The sequence below is a fragment of the Trematomus bernacchii genome, unplaced genomic scaffold (genome assembly GCF_902827165.1).
Source record: "Trematomus bernacchii unplaced genomic scaffold, fTreBer1.1, whole genome shotgun sequence".
Classification (NCBI taxonomy): Eukaryota; Metazoa; Chordata; class Actinopteri; order Perciformes; family Nototheniidae; genus Trematomus; species Trematomus bernacchii.
This window is the reverse complement of record NW_022987671.1, coordinates 694,992-719,847: the sequence shown is the minus strand read 5'-3', so window position 1 is coordinate 719,847 and position 24,856 is coordinate 694,992. Positions and strand designations below refer to the sequence as shown.

General features: G+C 38.3%; 1 long non-coding RNA gene and 1 pseudogene across 1 annotated transcript; both read right to left on the bottom strand.

The window, feature by feature from the left end:
• On the bottom strand, window positions 1–24,117 carry LOC117487468 (annotated as a pseudogene).
• On the bottom strand, window positions 863–7,342 carry LOC117487455. Its single transcript, XR_004556366.1, has 3 exons — window positions 7,282–7,342; window positions 1,704–1,805; window positions 863–1,020 (listed from the first exon to the last, which is right to left on the bottom strand). It is a non-coding gene; the product is annotated as an uncharacterized LOC117487455 (long non-coding RNA).
• Window positions 24,118–24,856: the final 739 nt, after the last annotated feature.

The following is a 24,856-nucleotide window of genomic DNA, read 5'->3' as shown; positions in this document are numbered from 1 at the left end:
CTATAAATCACACAACGAAATTCAAAAAGGGGGACGGTGAAGATTAACAAGGAGTCAGACAGTCAAAGGTTTGCTAAATCTGCTGCCGTCCAGCATCAAGCCTGACTGTCTAACACAAACCGGCTGTTATTTAAAAAAGGATTTAAATGCTTTAATTACGCCATTTATAAACCTCATTATGAAAGAGCTCTTCTCAGCTTCCTGTCTGGCCTTCCTTTCCTGCTCCATGTCTCTTTTAAGAGTTTCAATTACCATTTTCATTTCAAAGATAGTTTGTTGTTCATACTTCGCAAATATTTTCTTCTCCATTTTCTCCCACTCTAAGCGTATTTCCTCCTCTCTCTCTTTACGGATTCTCTGTTTCTCCTCTTCTAGCTCCCTCTCTGCCTCCTGGAACATTTCATTGGTGTAATGGCTTCCTCCGTTCTTCTCTGCTATATTTCTGATCTTGTCGAGCAGCTCTCTGACCTGAGAACGATCCTTCACCTTATTATTGAAGACGTGGTACTGCCCGTTACATCTAGCCACAAGTTCCTGCAGATCTTCACTTTCCTTCAAGAACTCTTCGATAGGTTTCGCTTTGAGCACATCACCGTGGGTAAAGAGGACCATGCTGTATCAGTCTGCATCTTTTCCAAAGATTTGCTGAATCTTCTGAACTGACTGCTTTTCTTCCTCTGTGAATCTGCCCAGTTTGATGACGATCAGGAAGATATGGGGTCCAGGAGAAGCAAAAACAATGCTCTGAACAATATATTTTCTGATCTTCTTTTCTTCAGTTCTGGTGTCAAACAGACCTGGAGTGTCAATGACAGCAACCTTTTGTCCATCCACTTCCCCAAAGGCCTTAGCACAGAGATTTAGGAGAAATCTCTGATTTAAAGTACTGTTTTCCCAGAATGGTGTTTCCTGTGGCGCTCTTCCCAGCTCCAGTTTTCCCAACGATGACAATCCGGACAGCCTTATCATTGTGGCCCGAGAATGTGTTGTGGCAGTTTGTAGAAGGTTGAGACGAACAGACTGAAAAACAGAAAGAAATTATTTATTGCTGTGTTCATACATTTTTGTTCTTTGCAGTACCACAAAATACCTTTGAGGTTCCAAATAGAACCTTTTATGGTTATAAAAATAAACCACAAGGACTGCCTGTCAGACCCTCTAACATCTGATATCCCCTCTCTTTGAAAATTAACACATTTACATTAAACCAAACAATATAATCTAAAATCACAACACATTAAATCAGAAGGATACCCAACTTGTGCAGGAGCATTGGCAGGAACACAGGGAATCACACAAGGGAAACATAAAACCACACATCAGGAACCAGAGGGGATCATAGACGACGTATCGAAAGCGAACAGACAAAGAAAACACAAAGACAGGAAGTAAAAACAGACATCACACACGGAGGTAAATGGACTGTACTTATAAATCTCTTTATCAGGTCTTCAGGACCCCTCAAATCTCTTAACACACTGCGAGTCATTCACCCATTCACACCTCATTCATGCAGAGCAGCACCACTTGCTCTAGGGAAGCTTGCACTCACACACACACACACACACACACACACACACACACACGCACACGCACACGCACATGCACATGCACACGCACACGCACACGCACACGCACACCCACACACACACACACACACACACCGTTGGCAATCAGGAGTAACTCAGGGATCAGTATCTTACCAGAGGAATCGTCGACATGTTGACTGTACGGGCTGGGCTCTAACCCACAACCTCCTGGTTGAAAGACGACCGCACTCCCAAGCAGCCAAAGTCGCAGGAACACTTTTCAAAAGCATACATGAGACGTGAAACACAAAAAACCAACAAGTCCTCCAACTAATACGACCAAATAGGCCGATTGTTCCGACCTATAATACGACCCACAGGAGCGATACGTTACGTTTGTTATGAACGTATCTCAAATACGTTTATTTTCTACATATCTTCTAGAAACATATTTTCTCCCACGTTACGTTTGTTATCAACGTATCTTAAATACGGTTATTTTCTACATATCTTTGCCATTTATTGTCTTGCTTATAATAATGATAATAGTAATTTAACAAATATCATTTTAGATTAAAATCAGTAGGCGAGGCTGTAATTTCGCCAGCTGTTACTCTCCTGAGCGAGGCAGAAAATAATAGTTGTATCATGCCAAAAAGCTGCTGTGTCGTTTATTGCACCTCAAACATTAAAACAAATCCAGAGTTACGTGTTTCTGTACTTCCTCTAAGAAGAAAGGACAGTAAAAGAAGAGCTCTGTGGCTTCAGGCTTGATCGCCGTTCAAATGACAGCGTTGGTTTCCCCAAAAGTGGGCGGGGCTGTAAAGTGACGTAGATTTCACTCTCATCTATTATTCAAAACCATTCTATTTATTCTAACGTAAATTACATGCCAGTGTTTTATCTTTTTATTTAGCGATTTGTTTATGTTTAACTGGGAATGTTTTTACAGGAACAATACCGGAAACAGACAAGATCCTCAGCTCGTGATTGGATTGTTTAGCCGCAATGCACATTGGGAGATGGTGTTTATGCGATGTGAAATCCGAAAACATTAAAAAAAATAATAATAATACTTTATTCCGAGTGTTCTTGCTTTTCTCTTTGGAGGTCATCACATAACGGCATTGTAATACACGGTTCGGCTGCATTAAATATTACATATCTGCCGTAGATATTTATTTATAGAGCCCTGATCAGAAGACCTTTGGACAAACAGGAAGCACTGCCGCCAAAACTGAAAACGTGACGTGGATCATAAATATATTAGCAATTAAACAACATCTTACATTTCTTTTCACACAATACGTCTCCTTGCAGTATCAACACTAATTCGGCTGACTTTTATATTTGATCCAATTGGTAGATAGGCTGTATTTACACCATAACGGTGCACAGCTGATAGAAAGGGATTTTTTTTGTAGTTTTTTAAAGATATTATTTACTGAAACTACCTTTCCAACTCCTCATGCAGTTGACTGTTACAGGTCTATACAGGTTCATGGTACAATGCATAAGCTTCAAATCGAGAGACTGAAACTGTATTTTCCTTTAGCGTTCTGTTTTAATTTCACAATAAAGTTAATAGTCATATTATGTTTGATATTATTATGTTTTATTAACTACACCACTGTTTTTTTAACCTGCACCACCTAGTGGTTAAAGCACGTTATTGAATTTTGATGTTGAATAAGTTTTATTTTATGAAAACATTTAAATATTAAGAGTAGCCTACATACAAAATTGGGGGAAAGTAGAAGGCATGATAGAAATATAGAATAGATCATATCAAGAAGATACTGTAGTGATCTCTACAATAAAACAGTTTAGTGCAGGATGTCCAAAGATATTAACAGGAGGATGTGCAAAACAGACAAACTAATAAGGCTTTATTTAAACATTAAAGAATACTTTAAGTTAAGGGCTTCTTTTGAATAAGAAAAAAACGTTGGGGTTATCAACAGATTAATATGAAGTCTGACAAAGTACTTAACCTCTTAAGCCCTGAGCCTGTTTTTCAGGTCTCAGGCTCGAAAATGACATTCCCAGAACAAATGACCATATCTTCCCTTCTAAAAGGGTTAAATTAATAATCTTTGTTCTCAAAGTAATGATAAACCAGTGAGTTGGATGTAGAAAAGTCAGAATCAATATAGATGTTTTTTATTTTAAAGAAAATTCAGATTTTACATAGTAAAAAACTGTAAATTATAGTGTCCGTCCAAAAATAATTTTTTACTTATAGTGAAAACTACCCTTGGATGATGGGTTAGTAGACTAAAAGCTTTAGGAATCCAAAGTACAACATATAATAAGTACCCTGTATCAAGATTGATGCAAAACAAGTGAAATTTGACCTTTTTAGAGAGATTTAGCCAAAAACCCCCACTTCTGGTGTCATTTGGGTGGATTTGACCTATCTCTGGCCCCCCTTGCTCGATTTTGATGAATGAAATCTCTTTATAACCGCTAGAGCCAATGGAATCGAGGGAAAGTTATATACACACCAAAACGTTAACAAATAAGGAGTGAGAGTGACGCGTTACCAAAACCGGAAGCTGCATACACTCTGGTGGCTACCATTAGCAGCTAACTTTTCCGCTCCGATTTTTACATAAAAAATGGAATTATGGATTATAAATAATTTTTTAAAAGGTACAGGTACATTATCAACCTATGGATCAACAGTTGTAGATATTTTTTTTTTCGTTTTAATGCCATTGAACATGTCTTTTGACCTAATTGACAGCTACGGTGAGACGATCTGCCGTAAAAGCTCCGTAAAGGTACGTGTTGTGATGTCTGTGTTTGCTTCCCCTGTCGCAGGTTCGGATCGCTCAGTGATGATACTATACCTAAATAATCAGTGGAGTCTCAGCTTTAATATGCTATATTGTATGTGCAGCTACGATAAGTAATAAGGGTATCTTTATCTTGAATTGTGTGCCGCAGTGCGTTAGAATTTTTTCGCTCAGGGGTCATTTAGACCCTTCTTATGAGACTTGTGTTTTGTTTTGGTAAAAATGGTTCATATCTTCAGTTAGCTGAGATTCTTCCCGTTAATCTGGTGCTACACATTAATAGTTTCATAAATGTTAAGAAGCCCTGAGACATTATCTCGAAAACAAAAAGGTGGGAGGGGTCCAATGGGGGGACCGCCGTGCTTAAGAGGTTAACGTCTAATATATTGCATAGTTTATTTTGGCACTTGACAATCACCTTTCCTGAATTTGACTCAGGTGTAACTAAAGTCTGATTTAAGGGTTGTTTATATTTCACATCATTAATCAGAATCTGCAAAATAACTCAAATAAATGTAGTGGAGTCAAAATACCAGGTTAACCTCTGAATTGTAGTGGAGTAGAACAAAGTAGTATGCTGCTGTAACAAAAACATTTCCCAACTTGGGATCAATAAAGTATATCTTATCTTATCTTTTCTTAAGATGATCGATGGCTACTGCCATATTTGCAAAATTTGCCTCTGAACCTTGACAAGTGCATGTTTCAGGCTTATCAATGAACAACAGGAGGGGTCACAGACATAAGACCAGCTGTTAAATAAAGCTCTTCTGACCTTAGGTGTCATGTGGGTATATTAATTCATCCATTTATTAATTATATGTTTTAAATTTGATAACACCACTGTGTTTCGTATCCCCTAAACCTCCAGGGTGTACACAGTTTAATACTGGCCACTTCTAATTGTGGGAAATACGAAAACGTCTTATAAAGAAACGCGAGGGGGGGGGGAGGCTGGACCCGGGGGCTGGACCCGACCAATTCCAGTTTGGATAGTCTGCCGTGGTTCCATTCCATTTCATAGAGCTGTTTGACGCTCAGCGTAACCTTGTCGCACTGCCACTCCAACATCCAATCACAGGGCTTGATGACTAATCACGGGGTTGTAAAGCAAGGCGGATGTTGTAGTCCCAAACGATAGCTGGGGATTCTGGGTCGTGTAGTGTCTTCGGAAACTGTAGTGTCTAAACTCCGAAAAAACTATTTGTTTCTCTGAATCGAAGGTTAAAAACTCAAAAGCATTGTACACAATTTAAACCAATCAATATTGTGTAATTAACAAGGATAAACTGATGTGTTTTAGTGGATGAGTAATGCAGTTATCACTGTGTAATCATTTGACAGTGAGGGGAATATATCCGGTTTTATTATGAAAACTTCGAGACCGGAAAAACTGTTTTCACCCACGCTAACTTTACATGGAAGCTGCATACACGTTATCCTGGCGAGACCTCAAATTATCTTCGTAATATCTATCAAACTATAGATCCTACACATCGACTGGACGTGGATTCTAAGAGTACAATATACACTTCTCGCCAGAAATCGAATCAAAAAGCATTTTAACCTGTTAAGCACCAAGCCTGTTTTTCATGTTTCAGGCTCGAAAATGACATGCCCAAAACAAATGACTACAACTTAACTTCTAAAAGGGTTATATGAATAATTTCTTTTATCAAAGCAAGGTTACATCTGTGAGTTGGATGTAGAAGTGTCAGAATCAATATAAATGTTTTTTATTTTAAAGAAATTCAGATTTTACATAGTAAAAAACTGTAAATTATAGTGTCCGTCCAAAAATAATTTTTTACAGATAGTGAAAACCACCCTTGGATGATGGGTTAGTAGACTAAAAGCTTTAGGAATCCAAAGTACAACATATAATAAGTACCCTGTATCAAGATTGATGCAAAACAAGTGACATTTGACCTTTTTAGAGAGGTTTAGCCAAAACCACCCCACCTCTGAGGTGATTTGGGTGAAAATGGTTTTTTTTCTATATCTCTGGCCCCCCTTGCTCGATTTTGATGGTTGACACCTCTTTCTGACCATTAGAGCCAATAGAATCGAAGGGGGAGGCCCACACACACACTCATTGTGAAGAGAAAAGGTGGGGGCTGCGCGCATGTAAATGTAAAGCAGAGTGGAGCTACATTCTAGCTCTGGCATTTGGAAACAAAAAAGCAGTTTTATTGCTTATGGATTATCAGAAATCATTTCAAAGAGGACACAGACACATAGGATGAACCTATGGATTAACTGCAGCATCGTTTTTTTTATGTTTTAATTGCCATTGAAGACCAGTTTTGACCAAGGTAAGCCATGTTAGCGTTTCTAGCTACTTAGCTCCACATGTTATGATGTACGCTTTCGTTTATAGCGTCGCAAATGTTTATCACTGAGTGTTGAGGTGGGCACCCACAGATTCAGTGTCTCCAGGACACCAAAAACGAGTGGTTGGCTGTGCATCTAGGATAAGTAATAAGGGAGTTATTGTGAGTTTAAGTGCCGTTTTACGGGTTATTTGTGAATAAACGTCCCTCCGGAGCGTTTGCAATGAACGGGCCGGGAGCATGTTGTTTCTTACACGACCACTAGAGGTGCTCTCGTGTAAGAAACAACATACACTTTAAAACGTGTTTCTGAGTCAAGAAAATCTATGAAGACAAATTATGATACTAACCCCATTTTAAGGCCATGTGTCTTGCAAAATCACACATACACAAATTAAAGATCAATTTATATTAATATAATTATGAACTGATGACACATTTTGACCAAATAAGAAGGGAAATGAAAGTAAGCACACTAAAGAACAATAATAGTTTACAAATAAGTCCTTGATCATCAAATTACTGATGAAAAACAATGCAAAAAGTGAATGCACAAATATTCAAAAAGTCACCTGTGTCACCGATAGATAAAGGATATAAAAACATGTTGATCCTGACCTACCGTCTTTGGTAATAAAGCCTTCCATTATTGGATTGTAGAGAGCAGATGTGCTGGTTTACAGTGAGGTAAGGACAGAAAGTTAAGAGACTGTTTGAAACAATTCCTTTTGTATGAGCTACATGCAGCAAACCACACCCAATACAGACTGGGTGTGTACGTGTTATTTTACAGGCTGTTTTATCCTTTGAGACTAAATCAAAAAGGTTGAGCAAACTTAGTCTTTGAGTGATGTTCTTTAATTAGTTTTAAATGCAGTACTGTCTTTATATGTACAAGAGAAATTACATGTTTTGCTGAATGTATTCTTCAGTGTTTTTAGTCATGTCAAGTATTTTTTATTCGTATATCCCATCAAATTCCCCAAAAAACCTTAATGGGGTGACAAAGTTATACATAGCAAACACTAATAACTTTTCTACATGTTGATATGTCGCTTTATTCAAAATGGTTTTAATGTAACGTACAACAGATCTACACAGTCTACACATAAAACACAAGAAAACCATTATTTTCGGATAGAGACACCTACATAAAGTAGCATAACAAATTGAAGTGTTGCATTTAATCTGCATTTCACTTTACAATCTTTTACATGTGTTGTGTTTTTTCTCAGCTCTTCAATGATCGTTGGAATTTGTTGATTCACGCCCTTTATTGTTCTGTTTTTAGCACAGCTTGAATATCCAGTCCACCTGCATGTACATTCTTCATTTAGAGAACTATAGACAGCGAACCCAGTTCACCCTCCCTTCAGCATTTACAAGAAATGCCACCTGTTCTTTTAAAAGCCACAACAAAAAAATGCATGTACAGAGTGGAGCCAGCTCTTTGGATGTTTGCTCTTAGTTTCTCTTCACGACAAGATGGCAAATTTACATGTGTACATATTATTCTGTAGTATTACAAGATTGTAAACCATCAAAACATTTCTAAATTGGACCTTCAACAGGACTGCTGTAGCCTCATATAAACTTGAGCTGAAAGATAGTAACACTTTAGCTTGTATTGAACATTGTAATACACATTGTAATGGGTTGCTTCTGGTTAATTAAGATGCCGATGGAATGATTATGGTGACTTATTACTCTCTGAATGCATATGGCGTGTGAGTGTTGCATTAAGATAGACTTTTATAAAACATTGGACTACATCTTTCGTATTTAGTATTATGGTATTAAAATCACCCATATAAATATTTATTTAATTTGATGGGATATTTATTTTAAGGTTATTTGGGTAGAAAAGAAAGCTTCTACACACATTGGCCTACACGTTGAAAGAAAAAAATCAAACAATAAAATTGAATCACTCATGCATTAAGTTACTGCTAGTATTACAAATGAGACCCAATGAGAAAACCAAAGAACAGGAATTTATGAATATTAATAAGTCATAACATTGGTTGGATACCGTACAGTTAAGCATCACAAGGCCAAATTGTTTATTTGAAAAACATTTGAAATACCACTTTCACAAATTCAATAAGCTGTTGGATTAATGCAGTGTTGCTTTTCCTTTTCTCCTCCTTTTCTTTTTCCTGAGTTACTACTATAGTTACTATAACCCTGATCACCATCTCCCTCTCTGCCCTCTGGAACATTTCTGTGGTGTGATGGCTTCCTCCGTTCTTCTCTGCTATGTTTCTGATCTCCACCTTTCCTCCGTCACTTTTAAGAGTTTCAATTACCTTTTTCAACCCCTGTATTTCATCTTTCATTTCCTTTTCTTTTTCCTGAGTTGCTATAACCCTGATCAACCTCTCTCTGTCTGCCTTTGCTTCCCGGAGTTGTTGCACGTACTTCTCCTCTCTTTTCTTCTCCAGTTCCTCCACCTGTTTGGGCATGTCATGCATCTCTTCTCTAAATCTCCTCATCTCCTCCATTTCTCTTCCACGAGTTTCAAGTAGCTTTTTCGACCTCTCTCTGTCATCTTTCACTTCCTTCATTTGTTGCTCATACTTTTCCGATATTTTCTTCTCCATTTCCTCCTTCTCTTTGCGCATTTCCTCTTCTCTCTCTTTAAGGATTCTCTGTTTTGCCTCTTCTAGCTCCCTCTCTGCCCTCTGGAACATTTCATTAGTGTAATGGCTTCCTCCGTTCTTCTCTGCTATATTTCTGATCTTGTCGAGCAGCTCTCTGACCTGAGAACGATCCTTCACCTCATTATTGAAGACGTGGTACTGCCCGTTACATCTGGCCACAAGTTCCTGCAGATCTTCACTTTCCTTCAATAACTCTTCGATAGTTTGGTCTTCGAGCAGATCACCGTGGGTAAAGAGGACCATGCTGTATCTGTCTGCTTGCTCTCCAAAGATTTCCTGAATCTTCTGAACCGACTGCCTTTCTTCATCTGTGAATCTGCTCAGTTTGATGACGATCAGGAAGATATGGGGTCCAGGAGAAGCATAAGCAATGCTCTGGCCAACATCGTTTCTGGTCTTGTTTTCATCAGTGCTAGTGTCAAACAGACCTGGAGTGTCAATGACAGCAACCTTTTGTCCATCCACTTCCCCAAAGGCCTTAGCACAGTGTACGGTCAGAGATTTAAAAGAAAAATCTGATTTAAACCACTTATGTCCCAGAATGGTGTTTCCTGTGGCGCTCTTCCCAACTTTAGTTTTCCCAACCATCACAATCCGGAGTGCCTTATCATTGTGGTAGTATGTATCGCCCGAGTATGTGTTGTGGCAGTTTGTAAAAGGTTGAGACGAACAGACTGAAATAAAGAAAAAAACGATTTATTGATGTCTTCATACGTTTGTTACAAACACAATTGTTTACCTTTGAGGTTCCAAATAGAACCTTTTATGGTTATACAAATAAACCACAAGGACTGCCTGTCAGACCCTCAAGCATCTGATATCCCCTCTCTTATTAATTAACATATTTACATCAAACCAAACAATATAATATAAAATCACATCACATTAAATCAGAAGGAAACCCAACTTGTGCAGGAGCATTGGCAGGAACACAGGGAATCACACAAGGAACAAATAAAACCACACATCAGGAACCAGAGGGGATCATAGACAGAGATGGGGTCGTTACTAAAAAAAAGTAATATATTACATATTACATATTACTTTAAAAAAAAGTAATATATTACACTACTTCGTTACTCTCTACATAAAGTAACTCGTTACTTTACTCGTTACTTTACTCATTACTTTACTCGCAGGGCCGGCCCGCCCCTCCCTACAGGCAGATCACGCAGACTGCTAAAGTTTCAAATGTTCTCTTTAGTTCAGTTTCCATTGTCGCATAAGACTGATCCAGATAGCTCTGACTATGGCTGTCCTCTGTCTCCTGCTATCTGTATTTTGCGCAGTATATCTCTGAACGATGCGATGGTGATTCCACTGTGCAAATGGGCAACATTACCTCTACTATGAAGGATGCTACAAGCCTGTCCATCTCTGCTTTGGTTACCGGTCCTCCAAATTCTAATTTGTGCTGCTTCGGAGTCGGCGGCGGCGCACTCACAACATCCTCACTCTGGGTTCGGGGGTCCGGTCCTTAGCTATTAGCTTCACCTTAGCATGTGTTCTTTGCAGGTGTTTGTTGAGGTTTGACGTGGTGTTTGCAGCAGTGGATAACAGCTTCTGGCCTGGACACAGTTTGCACCTCACCGTCACATTCCTGTCTATTCTTCGGACGAACTCAAAATAATGGGCATACCTCCACCCCTCGAAAGTTATCGCTGACTCAGCCATGTTTATGCAGCACTGCACGTGGAGATGTGGACGCGCAAGTCGCGCAGATTACGTACATATAAACCTGCGGCGGAAACCCCTCTTGTCTGTCAGTGTGATTATAACTGATTTTATAAAAGTAACGAAGTAACGCGTGTCGGGGCAATGTTAGTAACTGTAGTGTGATTACTGAATTATAAAAGTAACGCGTTACACTACTCCGTTACCGACAAAAGTAATATTATTACTTTTGTATTATACACCCAACTCTGATCATAGACGACGTATAGAAAGCGCACAAGGGAAGACATATATCAGACAAACAGGCGGGAAAACACAAAGACAGGAAGTAAAAACAGACATCACACACGGAGGTAAATGGACTGTAGTTATAAATCTCTTTATCAGGTCTTCTGGACCAATCAAAAAAGCTCAAAGCTCTTTACACACTGCGAGTCATTCACCCATTCACACCTCATTCATGCAGAGCAGCACTACATGCTCTAGGGAAGCTAATACTCACATACTCACACACACACACACACACACACACACACACACACACACACACACACACACACACACACACACACACACACACACACACACACACACACACACACACTCACACACCGTTGGCAATCGGGAGCAACTCAGGGTTCAGTATCTTACCCAAGGAAACGTTGACATGTTGAAAGACGACCGCACTCCCAAGCAGCCAAAGTCGCAGGAACACTTTTCAAAAGCAAAGAAGACACGTGAAACACAAAAAACATAATCATGACAGACACATGCATGATTCCAGACGTCCCTGATAATACGGTCAAAATAGTCCAGCAGGGTGGTTGGAGGGGGGGGGAATGACCATGACATATAGGAGAGTAGCTGGAAAGGGGCATAGGAACTCGGGCAGACAGCCTTAGATTGAAACCGTTGTGGAGCAAATGCCGTAAAAAGAGGAAGGCAGGTATATACACAAACAGCACGTTTTTATTTAAGAAAATCTGATAACAAATAAAGTTTAACACCAAAACAGGGGAACCCGGCAAGGTCAAACAGAACAAATTAAAACAAATGATGATACTAACCCCATTTTAAGGCCATGTGTCTTGAAAAATCACACACACAAGTTAAAGATACATTTGTATTAATATAATTATGAACTGATGACACATCTTGACCAAATAAGAAGGGAAATGAAAGTAAGCACACTAAAGACCAATAATAGTTTACAAATAAGTCCTTGATCATCACATTACTGATGAAAAACAATGCAAAAAGTGAATGCACAAATATTCAAAAAGTCACCTGTGTCACCGATAGATAAAGGATATAAAAACATGTTGATCCTGACCTACCGTATTTGGTAATAAAGCCTCCCATTATTGGATTGTAGCAGTGTTGTAGTCAAGTCACCAATTCACGAGTCCAAGTCACTCTCGAGTCACCACTCTTCGAGTCCGAGTCCAAGTCCGAGTCACCAAGGGAGAGTCGTAGTCGAGTCCGAGTCCAAGTCCGAGTCACCCAAGGAGTGTCCGAGTCGAGTCCGAGTCCGAGTCATCATTACCTGTGTTCGAGTCCGAGTCCAAGTCCGAGTCACCCAAGGAGTGTCCGAGTCAAGTCCGAGTCCGAGTCATCATTACCTGTGTTCGAGTCCGAGTCCAAGTCCGAGTCACCTAAGAAGAGTCCAAGTCAAGTCCGAGTCACAAGTCTTCATGTATTAATCTTCGTGGATATATGTGTTGAAATGTAGCTGCTCCTCTACATTGCTTTTATCCTGTCATGTTATACTAATCTGTCTATTGAACTGCTGTGAAGCCAGTTTGGCTACAATTCTTGTAATAGGTGCTATACAAATATAAAGCTTATTACTAATATTAATATTATTATTATTATTATATATAAATAAACTATGTTTAAAATGAGTTACCTTTTAGAGAAGTGATTATATTTGTATGCCAATATTTTCTATGGTAAAGTTTTCGTTTTGCACTTTTATTTTGATAGTAATAAGATCGGGACTCTTATTTTGAAGGAACTTTTACCGGTTAAATCGGTTTACTGATAAAGATTTAGCCCCAGAAAGCACATGGCTACTTAGCATGCAAAATGAGTCATTCTGCATGTTAAGTAGCCGTGTGCTTTCGTGTTATCGGCTGAATCTTTATTTATTGATTAGATCACGTTACTCTGATGATAGTGTTCAAGACAGCCTATATGTCTGAACTCGATGTTTAGAGTAATGTGTTACGGAGCCTTCTCTTCAATATTGTTTCCACATAGAGCATTTTGCGCTGCTCTTTTCCAATGTGGAAGCAGAATGTGTGAAAGCATACAGCACGATGCGGGGTGTGTCTCTAGACATCTTTAGACTGGAATAGCGGGGCCCAGTACGTGAACTCGCCTCGCAGGTGCACACGCCAGGATAGAGGACATCAGACTCCATAGAAAACTTGCTCGAGTCCGAGTCCAAGTCGGAGCGTCAATGTACAAGTCGAGTCCGAGTCATCGTGGGGGGAAAAATGCACGAGTCCGAGTCCGAGTCCAAGTCAGCGTACGCGATAATTCACGAGTCCGAGTCCGAGTCCAAGTCATCGTGTGCGAGAATTCACGAGTCCAAGTCCGAGTCGCGTCAATCAGTGCGCGAGTCCGAGTCGAGTCACGAGTCCCGAAAATCGGCACTCGAGTCCGACTCGAGTCCGAGTCCAGGACTCGAGTACTCCATCTCTGGATTGTAGAGAGCAGATGTGCTGGTTTACAGAGAGGTAAGGACAGAGAGTTAAGAGACTGTTTGAAACAATTCCTTTTAGCTACATGCAGCAAACCACACCCAATACAGACTGGGTGTGTACGTGTTATTTTACAGGCTGTTTTATCCATTGAGACTAAATCAAAAAGGTTTAGCAAACTTTGTCTTTGAGTGATGTTTTTTAATTAGTTTTAAATGCAGTACTGTCTTTATATGTACAAGAGAAATGACATGTTTTGATGAATGTAGTCTTCAGTGTTTCTAGTCATGTCAAGTCTTTTTTATTCGTATATCCCATCATCTAAAATCACAAACTCTACAACAAACAGAACCTTTTATTCTCAGACCCTAGATTTTTATGAGTAAAAAGGGGACCTTAAAGGGGACCTATCATGCAAAATGCACTTTTGTACGTCTTTTATACATGAATATGTGTCTCCGGTGTTCCAGGGAACTCACCAAGTGTCAGAAAACACAACCCTCTCTATTTTCCTCCATACCCAAATCTCTAAAAAAGGGGCTGCAACGGATCTGATAAAAACTGATCCAGATTTGAACACTGTCCTGACGTCAGGACGGTGGTGCTACGGCTATTGGGCCAACTCCACCAATCAGGAGGAGACAGCCACGGCCATTGCCGTTCGAAAGCGCTGGAGATGCTGTAGTACATATGCCAGGCCTGTAGGTGGTGCTGTTCTCACTGAATCTGCCCAGAGCTAGAAATGGTCAAATTGAACAAAATGAGGCATGGCTAAAATGCATGATCTGTAAAAAGTATAAATATGCCTTATATAGGTATGGTCCTACACTATATTATTCAAATATAGCATGATAGGTCCACTTTAAATGGTAAAAGAAATGTGTAGAAACTTTGATGTGTTTAGAGAAAGACCAACAATACAAAATTCCATTATGGACAATCAGGATGACAAAGTTATACATAGCAAACATAAAGAACTGTTCTACATGTTGATATGTCGCTTTATTCAAAATTATGTAACCTACAACAGATCTACACAGTCTACACATAACACACAAGAAAAGTACTGTAAACTGTATACATGTAACTGTTGCATTTAGTCTGCATTTCACTTTACAATCTTTTACTTGTGTCGTGTTTTTTCTCAGCTCTTCAATGATCGATGATGATCGATTAACAAAAATAATCAAATTCAATAACGTGCTTTAACCACTAGGTGTCCCTTTCTATCAGCTGTGCACCGTTATGGTGTAAATACAGCCTATCTACCAATTGGATCAAATATAAAAGTCAGCCGAATTAACGTTGATATTGCAAGGAGACGTATTGTGTGAAAAGAAATCTAAGATGTTGTTTAATTGCTGATATATTTATGATCACGTCACGTTTTCAGGTTTGGCGGCAGTTGTTCCTGTTTGTCTAGAAGTCTTCTCATCAGGGCTCTATAAATAGAGAACTACGGCAGATATGTAATATTTAATGCAGCAGAAGCGTGTATTACAATGCCATTATGTGATGACTTTCAAAGAGAAAAGCAAGCACACTCGGAATAAAGTATTATTATTTTTTTTTTAAATGTTTTCGGATTTCACATGGCATAAACACCATATCCCAACGTGCATTGCGACTAAACCATCGAATCACCGAGCTGAGGATCTTGCCTACGTCTGTTTCCGGTATTGTTCATGACTGATGTATTTAGTTATACACACATTCCTTCACATTTAAATTTAAATTTACATTAAAGTATTTCGTGAGGCCTTCTAATTTAAAAAAAATATATAACTACGGTTCTAGTTGAACAGTTTGTAAATTAACATGAACCCAAGTTGTTGCCTGGCAACGCAATCGCACAACGTCACGTCCGTTAATTCCACAACCGCACACATGGATTAACATTGATTTAATACATTAATGTAGCCTTTGTTTCTGCTAAAAAAGGTGTCGACCAGCTGGGGCAACAAGAAAATCTGCGAAATCGAGTGTGACTATAAAAAAACAACCGACCGTCGTGGTACAGCATTTGCTTGGCATTTCCGGGTATTTCTCCACTGGTTGGGCCATGTTAACAATACCGTGTAACTGTCACGTTTGAAGGGACAAAATCGTGACATCTTCACGTCTCCCAGCATGGTAAATCGTCACATGTTCACGTCTTGCCGTGATACTGGGTTGACCGTAATGAGACTTTCAAAGGCAACATTAAGGAGTCAGATTCCTTTAGGTTTCAATGATTGAAAGGTTGCTTGCATTAATCTGACTAATGACTATCTTTTTAGCTGCTTGTTTAATTTGTTTCTTTTAATTTCTGCCCCTTTCTTTGTTTTTCTGTCTGTAACTATTTGTTTTTGCTTATGCAGATTGTTGCTAACTAGCTAGCTGGCAACGTTATCGTTTGGTGTACCAAATCATTATCAACTGCTCAATAAACCCATTAAAATAAACAGCAGCTTATTTTATTGGGGTGCGTCCCCATTGGCTACTCAGTTTTTGAGTGACAGCCCAGTCCTCCGGCGATTGTACAGTGCAGCTGCGGTAGCTGAGCACGGACAGAAGACCCCCAGAAGAACCAGCATTTCAATTATTATAATACTACAAGTGAACATATATGTAAGCATTGATCATTCTTGCTGTTTGTGCTGTACTATACGGTCTGTTTCTTTATTGTGTTAAGTGAGAAGTAAAGCAACGCTTTGCAATGAAAGTTAGCTAACTTAGCTACCAGTGCGTGAGCTTTCAGACACCGGCAGACACACTCAAACAGACTCGTGTGCCCGACTCTACCAACAGGCTTTCATGATTCTGTTTAGATATGCAAGTATAAGCCATGATAGCTTATTTTATTAACACGCTAATTTGATATGAAAATCAATGGAGGCTGAGTTTACTTCTTCTCTTTGTAGGAAAACCTACCGTCCATGATGCCCCTGAGCTGAGTTTTATTTGTCATACAAATGTTGATCTTTGGCTTCTCTTCTATGCATTGCAAAATGCTACACATAGGCTACTCGTATTAAGTATCAGATTTGAGCTCTCTTCCTATTCATTTCCAATTCCATTTTAAAATAAAAGTTGAGTTAATGGCGCAATTAATTAATTTGTTTCTATATGGAGACCTGTTGATAGTTAACTTCATATTTTTCCTTTCCTAAAACATTTATTTTCCTCTCATATTAACAGTGTGGATCATTGAGACAGCGTGGTCTCCAGAGGTCTTCTCCCGTGTCCAACCTCCTCTGAGGGGACAGCACGGAGGGGGGGCATGAAGAAAGACCTGCACCAGCTTCATCCACGCTGGGCGTTGCTGTTATCACTTGCTCAGTGTCATTTAATTTGACCAAATGTCTTTACATATGCATTTAATATATTTTATTATTATCCACCTTTTTGTTTTATGTCCTTTTATTTAAAACATTCTTTGAGACTTCATCTTCTGGTTCAAATGTCAATAAATGTAATTTGTATAATCACTCTTTTGTCTTTATTCTACATGAAAATGTTAGAGATTCCATTCAAATCTGTTGATTATTCATATCTTCCTCAGGCTAGTATCTTCAGTTTTTAATGCTAAATGTATATCATTTTCTCACAGGATATAGAATGAGACAACACAGTTTGTATCCATTGTGTATGAATGCTTCAGCTCTTCAGACCAACATAGTAAGATGTGAGCATGTTCCTAATTGTGTTGGTATTCAACCTAGGTCTGGTCTGTTTAATAAAGCAAATCTGCTACTTTTATATTGTAGAATTTGTTAAATTAAAGCAGTCTTTAATTGTTTGTCCTAAACATAGCCATATATGCTTTTGAAATGTCTTTAAAAAATAATAGTATACAGCAGCGACGTGCAGTCAGTGGAGGCAGGGGAGGCAGAGCCTCACCTGTCATACTCCAATGTAACGGAAAAACAATTAAAGAAAAACTAAATAATAATAATAATAAAATGTCTCCACTGATCTTGTGTAAATGTGATATCTGTATGATTCCAATCGCATTTTATTGTCAAAATCAGCAAATTTGCCGAGCTCCGCTACGGGAGCGATGACAAGTGAGGCAGGGGCGTGCTCTGCCTCTCGTAAGCCCACAGTAACTTGCTGGAGCGCGGGCACTAATGTAGCGCGGGCACTTATTTTGTGAGCGCGCTCAAGCCATTTACTGTGGGGTGAGGTGAGGCACAGATGAGCTCTGCCTCACCTCAGAATGCGTCACCCCACAGAAACTGGCTGGAAAGCGAGCCCTAAGCGCATGCCTGTTCCCATCTCACTGTAGGTCACCAATGTAATGTTTGTAGATCCCTTTATGACATTTATCCTCGCCATCCATAGTCTCTAAATAACTTATTTCACGTATATATGATATTTAGGCTCGCTACACATATACAACGGCAATGAAAAAATCACAAGGGGAGGCAGCCATAACCTCTGCCGCACTGAAGGGGGCGCACGTGAGCCCACAGGTTCTTGTTGCTACTGTTATTCTACCGCAAACAACAAACTCGACTTTTGAAACTACAGGAAGATAAGGACAACTTTTACAAAACAGTAATAGAGATTGTTGTCCAGAAGGATAGCATGGACTTCTATTCATCTTCAAGTCAAGGTAAGACCATAACTGTAATGAAAATGGGATCTTACTTAGAAAGAACAATCCAATATTTAGATTTTGGGTATCCTTTTGTTGATCGGTCTGTTTAAAATTAATCATAGCATCAGACTAAAAAAGCTTTTGAAAATAACAGAATATTTCGATTAAGGTCAAAATAGGCTATAATATTTGTAAATCTGCCTCACCAGCCATGAACCTCACCGCACGTCACTGGTATACAGTTTATATTGTTATCACCTTTAACTTGAAAATACATAGATGTGTTTTTTATCTATAAAATAAATAGACAGACAGACACTTTATCAATCCCACATTGGGAAATTATTTTACAGCAGCAGTGTGTTCAGGTGTTCAGGTATTAAAATATTTAAAGTTGGAATAAAGTATAAACTACACAACACAAGTCTAATGCACAGCAATCCATAAGATGAGTCAGATATTTTATTTTCATGAAAACTCCCCAGGAGGCACCAACACAAACGTGGCCGAGTGGACTCCGGAGTTTGCTGCATGAGTTGCACTGTATGATCTGTGGTGTAGTGGGCTGTCACTCAAAAACTGAGTAGCCAATGGGGACGCACCCATAAAAGTCCCGCCCACCTGGGAGGTTTGTGTCAGAATCGAAAACAAAAAATGAGGGAGCGCAAAGGAGAAGAGCTGCAGCGAGAGCAAAAGTCTGATCATTGAGAAAGAAGCAAAGAGAACTGCAAACAAAAACCTATGTTAAAACAAAGAAAAAATACTTATATGATTACATGATTACACAAATGATTTGTTTGCAACTTATAGTTTTATTTTAGAAGTGAATTTTATTTTGCTTGACTCAGTTTTTTTTTCTCTTAAACTCTTAGTTTTGCTTGATTCTGAGAAAGTGTTCCTTTATCTTTTTGACACAAAACTAATCCCATAGAGTTCATGTACTCACCATGTTTGGCTTCCTTTGCATCGCAGGCCATGTTTAAGTTGTGGAGGACGGAGCACATGTGGAGCACTGAATGTTTTCAAGTCTGCAACCACACCTCTCCATGAAAGCTTCATCCAGCAAACCACACCCATATCACCATGTTGACAGCAAAGCAAAGTGAAGATGAGGTTTGTATAGTTCTTCATCTGCAGAGTGTTTTCTTGGTCTGAACGCTCATGAGAAGAAGCATTTTATTCTAAAAGTAAAATAGTACTTACTTAATGTACCATTCATGTATTTGAAAGCTAAAGTCAATCCACCATAATGGTAATTAGTTTATAAAAATGACTTCAGATGTACTCAAACATATTGGAGTATATTGTCCATCAGTTTTGGGGCATTTTGTTAATTTGAAGTGTGCTCGATATTGGTTTTCTTTGTAGCTCTAGTGTACAGTATTCATATTCTAATATATGTGAGAATAAAATGGATATATTTGTAAATACAGACAATACTAAAGAGAAAATCATGCAAAATGATTAGTTTATCTGGTTTTACTTTTTTATTATTCTTTTGATGAAACAATTAATAAATAAATAAATGGAATCTATGAACTTCTACCAACATATCTCCCATACTGTATTTCAATTACAAAATATGGTAATTTAGTGCATTTCTTTGTAAAAGAAGGACAACTGGTCAAAATCACGAACTGATTAATAGAAAACGTGTTCATATTCAGATTTAAACACAAAACGTATCTTTTAACGTAGTAATAGTTTAGGAATCAATAGTTGGTGGAAAATGTGCATCAATGGGGGCACAAGATAACCCAGCAGCAATGATGTCTTGTGGAGAGGATGCCAACAAGCATGGAACCTCTGATTGGAAATATATATCTATAATATTCCACCAAGATTTTGATCTCTAAACTCTGCCTAAGTTCAAACATAATAATTATGTTGTTAAGAAAAGAATATGAACAAGTTTTCTTGGCATTATTCGAGGTCTGAAACAACTGCACCCTTTTTTTGTTATTCGATTGTTAATACATCTAAATGACATTTGTATAATAGAGAGAATAGTCAAGGGTTCCTTCAGTAGATCTAACAGGACATTGTTTTCTGGTCCAGCTGAACTCCTTTCTGTGCCATACACTTCTGTAGCAACACCTTTTGTGTTTCACTTCCTTAGAAAAGAAACTGATCTGATGAATGATTCGATGATGAATCTCCTCACCACTTAATCAGAATCTGGCCCGTCAGGTTTTTGGCACAGGAAATAATATCATCCCTTAAAAAAATGCAAAACACTTGAAAATATGTTGTATCAATCCCACACCATGTTTAAAACAAAGGATAGGATAGTTCCAAGAAAACTTATCTCTTTGGATGAATGTTTTGATGCAAACAGCTTGGCAATGTATTTACCAGATTAAGGATATTTCCAAAAGGGGGTTCAGGGCCCTCTAGAGGGTTGGGGGAAATGTGAAGCATTAAGGATACAAACAAAATAAATGTACTACACAATGTTGTATATTTGTAATCCTTCTATTGGTGTAGCTCTGAATACAGCAATGATTGAGTCCACCACTGTTCACATCAACTGCAGCAGTTTATCAAATGCCAAATATATGAATGTTTCCAAAAGATCAATGCTGTCTGAGATATCATATGTGAGTGGAAATGTGTGACCTAATGTAGGCCAGGTGCTGTGAAATGGAGAAAGATCATGTTTGAGTTACAGCACCCCCATGTGTCCAGCGAATAAAAGACTTCTGTGCTAGATCTGATCATTTCTACCAAAGGCTCCATTACTAATGCAAATGATGAAGGAGATAAAGGGCATCCTTATGTTATACTTTTACTTATTAAAAAATGAGAAGACATTGACCCATTAATGGAACCTGATGCTTAGTGTATAGAATATTGTAAATGTACCCTATTCATAAGTTCATAGTTGCCAGCTGTAGTGATTGGTGACTGTTGTCCAAACCAAGGAAAACGTTCAGCTATTATTGAGATCATTAATGAGTTTGAGGTATTTTCTGGATATAAAGGTCAATAATGGAAAATCCTTGAGACCCAGATCCAAAATACTTGAGACCCAGTGGTGATTAATACTGTGATTTCTATTAAGATAGACCCTAAACAAATATTTTAGATCCTTTATTAAACAACAGAAGCACATAATACACTCGATGTGAACTCAACAGTCTTTTATTATGGGACATTATTTATAACTAGATGTTTGTCTTTACAGATTCATTTCTGTTCCAACCTTTTCATATTGAATTACACAATTCATTGCATACCTACATTTTAACCTTTCATTTTACAAAAGCCAACATTGACATTACGCCTTCAGTTATTGTGGAAAGCCAAAGAAAACATATCCGTATAACATTTTAAAAGCTTTAATTCATGATGTATACAGTTTTATTTTTTCTTGTAAAAGTAAAAGCTATCAAAGAACAAATTAGTTTACAGTTCATTACTATAGTTTAGAATTTTAACATCTTGGTTGTTGACGATCTGTCACCCTGTATTTAATTGTAACAATCCACTGAAATCACTTATATTACTATAAATCACAACAAACAACATCAAAAAGGTGACTGTGAAGATTAACAAGGAGGTATTCCAGAGGGTCAGACTGTATCATGAAAACCCGTGCAACTGTTTGTTTATCCAAAAAACCAACCCCAAATATTTTCCACAACGGTACAAATGTTGTCAATTTTTGAAGGTCTGTCCTCAGCATCCCTCCTGGCCCTCCTTTCCTCCTCTGCTCTTATTCTCCTCCTCTCCTCCTCCTCCATTTCTCTTTTGATAGCTGCTTTTAGCCTTTCCTCCTCTGCCGGCAGGGGCAATCGGGCTTAAGTGGTTATATGTCAAAGGTACTGTATAAATGTTTAGCAAAAAATCACTGTTGTCGAAGGTATGATATGAGAGTTGAAATGTGTGACCTAATTAAGCTCAGATGCTGTGAAACAGAGAAAGGTGAACTTTGATTTCAAACCTTGAGATACAGCACCCTCATGTGGCTGGTAAACAGTGGTGGAAGAAGAAAGGGAAAATATTACTGCAAGGCCTACATTTATCATTTTTATTCAATAAATATTAAAATAGCATTATCAGCTAAATGTACTAGAAGTACCAAAAACGCTTGGGTGACATAATGACCCTGTGTGAGTGTTACATTATGTTTGTTTAGCTGTTATTGTGTGCTAGTAGTATAAGTATTATTGTAATGATGCCAAGGATTTACATTGTAAAGATTTTAATTTTGCCGCCAAACAAAAGGTAAGTCCCCACAAGTGACTGTATACTCATGGACCCCACAACATCACTAATACAGGTACACAAACTGATTTTGAATAAATGAAGCCACAGATTGAGTTACAACATTTTATTGACATTCTTGAATTTAATTACATAAAAGCACATTTTGTTAATGCATTTTGGTTCTGGCATGTCTTTGAACTAAGTTTAACCTGTTGAACCCCATCGACCCGGAAAAACGCATCATCTTCAGGAAACAGTGTCTGAGGGCTTCTTAATATTTAATAAACTATGAATGTTTTATATCCATGTAACGGGAAGAAACTCAGCTAACTGATCATTTTTTCACTGATAAACAAACATGTCTATAGTCATATTATGCTAATACAAGGCATTACATGAATCATTCAAGAGGATACATTATACATTGCTGTGTGTCTTCATTATGAAATCAATGTATTTGAATGTTCAAGGCATGTTAAAGAAACGGTTTCTCCTTTTTTGATGCTCAATACAGCAGACTGCCCTACGTAGGTGCATCATTAAATAATACTTAAGGTGCAAATAAAAATCCTCCATCTCATAACATTTTATTTTCAGTGCACTAACACAACATTTTACCTTATCCTGAGTCTAATTTTGGAACATCCTATGATGTGAGAGCCCTTCATTGGTGAGTCAAGGCTTTTGAGGCCTGCTGTATGATTGTATGTAATAAAAGTAGCTCGACCTCTTTTCTTAAATGAAGAAAAAAACGTATATACGCTTAAAAGTCTTCCCTTAGTTTTTAGCCTGGATTTGGGCAACAAGTACTACAAAATCATCTTTGAATATTTGAGTAAATGGACTTAAAAATATAACTTTGTGTGTTTCCAGAGACATAACACAAACATACACACACACATTTGTTTTCATTACTCAAGGGGACATTGTGTTGAATAATGTATTCCCGTTCCAAAGCCTAATCTTTACCTGAAATGGGCAGCAGTGGCTCAGTCTGTAGTGCCTTGACATTGGGACAGAAGGGTTGCTGGTTCACTTCCAGGGTACTGCACAAGTGCCCATGAGCAAGCCACTAAATGAGTTACAACACATTCTTGAGTTTAATTACATACAGTTTTGTTAATACATTTTGGTTCTGACATGTTTCTGAAATAAGTTGAACATATTTTTCACCTTTAGATAAATGCTATTCTCTAAAAAGTAAAACTCACCACAGAAATAACTGATATTACTATAAATCACATCAAACAACAAAATCAAAAAGGGGACTGTGAAGATTAACAAGTAGGTATTCCAGAGGGTCAGACTGTATCATGGAAACAAAGAAAACACAGATCTCACACCTTGCTCCACAGTGTTCCAACCTTTTTTCAAGATGGTGCCTGTGTCGGCTCGCCGCTCGCTGAGCTCTCTACCTTTAGCTATCCTGTTTTTGTTTTATGTTTGTCAGAATGTCTCTGCTCTGCTCGTTTATGATCGCCAAGCTCTCCTCCACCTCAGACCCTCACTGGAGTTGATATTGCTGCCCAAACCGACATCTGGCAACCATAAATCGTCCCCCCCCCCCTCTACTGTCGGATATCCCCACTTACCTGCGCCGGTCGCCCTGCATCCTGCCTCGCCGAAAGCGCTTTAGATGACGGGGAAAGCGTGGTGGTGCACTGGTCCATCTGAAGGCATACCGGAAAAAAAGAAATCCTTCGTGCTTGCCTTTCTGACTACCAGACGGCAGTCAAAGCAGCCAAAACAGAGCACATTTCTCTGTTAATCTCCAAAAAACAGCCATAAACCTCAGGTTCTTTTTAATGTCCTCAACTCGATCATTAATCCCTGTGATGTTTCTTCTATTGTCCCATCGACTACTCTCTGTGATAAATTTTTATATATATCTGTTGTAATTTATTGTCGTTTACTGTGTTTGTAGTGATGTGTTTTTATTACATGTACAGCACTTTGGCTCGACCAAAAATCGCTTTTAAATGTGCTTTATAAATAAAACCTGATTTGATTTTCACAGAACTACGGCTTCCACAGATGATATTTTTTTATGGATTTTTTTTGTCAAAGCACTTCAGATATTCATTGCTATCAGGATGTTAAGAGCATTCCATGGAATATAACAAAAAGTGTATCTCGAGCCGGTTTCTCAAACTTACCTACCCCACCTTTAATATGATAATATAAAAGTAACAAGGACATTTGAACAAGGACAAGAACTACATTTATAGAAATGAACAAATATGGTTTGTCTTTTTAAAACTAGCAGATGTTCAATAAATAATCAATAAACTAAGAAAAAGGCTTTTCTCACAGGACTAGAAATAAAAGGCAATAAAACATTTAAAATGTGA